This window comes from Pholis gunnellus, assembly GCF_910591455.1.
Source record: "Pholis gunnellus genome assembly, chromosome: 9".
Taxonomy (NCBI): Eukaryota; Metazoa; Chordata; class Actinopteri; order Perciformes; family Pholidae; genus Pholis; species Pholis gunnellus.
This window is the reverse complement of record NC_136535.1, coordinates 23995709-23999959: the sequence shown is the minus strand read 5'-3', so window position 1 is coordinate 23999959 and position 4251 is coordinate 23995709. Positions and strand designations below refer to the sequence as shown.

Below are 4251 nucleotides of genomic sequence, written 5' to 3'. Positions count from 1 at the left end.
AACAAATATAGTATAGTAAATAAATGATGAAGAATCTCACTGTATACCGTGTCATAAAATGAATTAAAAAGTCAGTATATTGTCATATTTAGTGTTATTTTTGTTTTGTTTTGTACATATTTCTTCCATGTTTGTAATGAATAAATAGGAATACAATGAAACGAAATGCTTCATCAACATGAATCCCACTAGTGTTTGGCTGTGTGAAAGTAATTGTTAAATCTGTGCAGGATAGGAATGTCCTTTGTGTTCATGAGGGGACGAATGATACGTAGCGTTTGATGTCGCTGCCGTTAGGGAACGTGGTGCGGCCTTATCTTCTTTCCTTTCCTTAAAGGATGGTCCAGTGTATCCTACGCTAAAGGAGGTAAGAAAGTAAACTAAGACTTTTTTTTGACAAATCAAACTATGAAATTGTATTTCGACATACTATACAATGTCTTTTTAATTGTTTTCGACATAAAATACTAGCTTTTTTTGACTTTTTTTGACAAACTGTACTATGACTTTTTGTCTTTGTTGTACACATGATTTAAAAAAAAAATGTTGAAAGTAAGACTTTCTTTAGACATACAATAGGACTTTTTTCGACATGCTATCCTCTTTATACTATAAAGATATATACTATATTGTTACTGGTTTGTGGCTTTTTTCGATGATAAGCAGCAAAGAGAGGGCAATGGGGGATTTGAACTAAGGTCCCACTGTTCCAGGAGCAGCTGTGCCAACCACTGAACCATCTCCCTAGATGTTTGAAAGTGTCTTTTAAAGGATGTTTTCTTCAGGGTCTGTAATCCTTTTTACAACATCCACTTTTTTGTCATACTAAACTATGAATTTTTTTAGACATACTATACTCTTACTTACTTCTATACTTTTTTCAACGTACTAAACTATAACTGTGTTTTGGACTTTTTTCCGACTTACTAGTTATTACTGTTTTGTGACGTCCTTCTGTGCCAACCACAATACCATGATTTATTTTATACCATGAATTATTTGGACATATTATACTATGACTTTTATTGACATACTATACTCTGACTTTTTTGGCGACTTTTTTTGGACATGCTATACTATCACGGTTTTTTCATCATACTATAGTATAACTTTTTCGGCATTCTATACTCTGACTGTTTTCAACATGCAATACTTTTTTATGCTTTTTGGACACACTATTCTATGATCTCTTTTTTGTCACACTGTACTATTTATTTTTTCAACATTTTTTTCGACATACTGTACTTTGACTTTTTTTGTTTTACTATACTATGACTTTTTATGACTTTTTTGACATACAATTGTAAGACATGCTATACTATGGCGTTTTCGGCATACAATTGTTTTTTTATGCTTTTGGAGATACTTTTCTTACTAAGATACTAAGACTTTACTATGTGACTTTTTCGAAATACTGTACTATAACTTGTTCAACATAGAATACCAAGTTTTTTCGCACACACACACACACACACACACACACACACACACACACACACACACACACACACACACACACACACACACACACACACACACACACAACCACCCACCATCACACAAATACAAGAGCCACAGCTAGATTCCAAAACAAGTTTTTATTGGCCAATTTACAGAAAGTGCTGCAGTGACCATTCCAAAGAAAAACAGACCAAAGAGTCCAGAGAAAAAAAGGCAAACTAAAATAAAAAAACTTTTACACATTTTACAAGGTTTCCGTGTTAATTTCATCGTCCTCCTTTTCTAAAACAAACGTCAGGACAACATTAGGGCTCGGGCTGATGCAAAATCCACCAAAGGTTCGGGGGACGGGGGGGGGTGCAAGGTGGGGCGGTGACGTCACAAGAACAGGTGTCACAGTAGATGAGGAAAACTCTTAAACAACATATGAGATCTTTACATGAACATAGAGCTACAGAACACATAGACAGTAGGTTCTCCCATAGGACAGCTGTCAGAGGCTCACTACGTTAGAGGAGTACACTTTCCAGTGTTTGTGTCTTCAGCCAAACTTTGATTTATCTGTGGCAGACTTCAGATCGTTACACGTGTCACTGCACTCTGTGTTGTTCGTGGATTCCTTTGCTATCAAAACGTTACAGACAGACTGGATTCAGGATGGCCACAGCCAGAGACTAATGCCCGTTCACTTCAAGGTGAAGAAACCTTCCACTGGGTTTTTCTGACTACGTAAGATGTGACGCTGCCGCCTGTTTCTCACTCCCACAATTTTGTAATTCTGTTCTGCACCAATTGCTGTAAAATAAAGAGGGGTTGAAGTACCACGACATCACCCTACATGTCTTTCATTAATGCTGCATTTCATTCAAAGTTAGAAGTTGGAAAAGTTTCTTGCAGGTAAGGTGTAAAGTATCTGCATTCTCATCAGAAATAACTGATATTAGTATTTTTTTAAAAACATTTTGATATCGTATTTTGCAACATGGGACAGCTGATTTTGTGTCAGTGGTATTTTGCAGCATTAGCTACTTACACTTTAGACTATTGTCATGAAAATTACAAAAAGTGTACGTTAGGACATTCTGGACATAAAAGTGATACTCTGTAGCATTTAAAGTGCATGCTTTGTTGTTGTGTTTGTAGTCCAACATTCACTCTCATCTCAGCTCCGTCTTGATGGAAACATATTCAGCTCTTTAGCGGCTAAACGTTCCACTTACTCCAGCAGCTAAATGTGTCTGTGAGTTATTTGGTGCTCAGTCGGTGGCTCAAAGTGGGTTTATCAGAGCTGCTGGAATTAAGGTTGATGAGCGACTGAACCAAAGCATTGAAGTGGCGAGTTATAAAAACAAAAGGAGGTGAAAGACATAAAAATGCTCTTTAGAGGTGACGGAGAACTGCAGAGCTGGTGATGACGTCTGTGTGGGCTCGTTCTACACTTGATCCATCGTTAACATAAAAATATAAGCGGAGCTTTAATGTCCATTTACTATAGCTACATATACTATATACTAGTTCTTATTAAATTGAATAATCAAAAATAAATATAGGCTGAATACATATACATATATTTAAATATTTGAGCCTTTTAACTGTAATATTTTCTCTTATATTTTTGTTGTTAGTGTTTTAGTTATTACTATCATATTCTCTATTTTATTATATTACATCTCTGATTTAAAGGATCCTTATTAAAGACTAGAACACAATAATCACACTGTTTGAATTAAACTAATTATTGGTAGTTATTGGTATTGGCCTCACAAATCAGGCTCTAATTTGGGTATTTTCATCTATTGACTTTCCTTCTTGGAATTCCAGAGTCGAGGGACAGTTCCAGTGCTTTTCCTTCTCCACAGTTGGAATCTACATCTCTGCAATGCAGCATTAATGACCGGTACTGAGATTGTGGTGCTAACATTTCATTTGGGCATCTCTGATTGTGTGGTTTAGATCTATACGGCCGTTGTCTTTTCCCGTGACCGTCTTACCTAGTGCAGCTTTAAACTGAGCCAGTCACTATGAAGGCAGTGGCACATCCGTCCTAACAAGCCAATCTCGCTTTCAGCTGGAATGATCTGAAACACTGAGCAAGAAACAAACACAGAGGACTGAGGGGTCAGTTCAGTGAAGACTCCTGCAGGCTAAGGGTTCAGGGTATGTACATACATACAGTACGAGTGTGTGCTGTGTACAGGTGGAGAGGACAGTTTCAGGGCGGAGAAAGTGGTGTTCGGTGGGGGTGGGGTGGGGAGGGCGATGGGATGGGGGGGGTCACCTACTATACTCAATATTTACAAGAAAGGAGCGTACAAAAATTGACTAGGAGAACTCCTCCGTTTTTCCCCAAAACCCGGACCCCTCGGCTAGTTTACCATGACTACACACAGATAGTTGTTTTTCTATTTTTTTTGATTACCATTGAAAATATGCTATTTCTGAAAAATCACCTGGCTTTGCCACGTGGGCTAGAACAAAGACCGATAAATAACATGAAGTATACAAACCAAAAAAATAGTTCCTTTCCTGTTGCAACTGAGTTTTCTTTAAATAAAGACTGTTTTTGCATTTTTCATGGGACATCAGAAATCTCACGTGGAACATGTGACACATTAAACTGGATGTACGGTGCAGGGTTTAGTTGACTAAATGAGATTCAGAGAACTGTATGTCACTAAAGGTTGTAGTTGTGGTGATAGACTATAATGGGAGGGAGATGCTTTGAGGAAAAACGGCTCTTAGGGGATGCCCTAAATTTGGCGAGCTGTCCCTTTTAATGAGTCATGTGAT

At 37.5% G+C, this 4251-nt stretch overlaps 1 protein-coding gene across 1 annotated transcript in view; it reads right to left on the bottom strand.

The window, feature by feature from the left end:
* Positions 1–1585: 1585 nt before the first annotated feature.
* LOC306701636 (calsyntenin-2-like) overlaps positions 1586–4251 on the bottom strand; it is a 211127-nt gene continuing 208461 nt past the window's right edge. Inside the window, exon 17 of the mRNA XM_079166997.1 lies at positions 1586–4251. This exon is cut by the window's right edge and continues 457 nt beyond it. The gene's annotated coding sequence lies outside the window, so the exon portion shown is untranslated.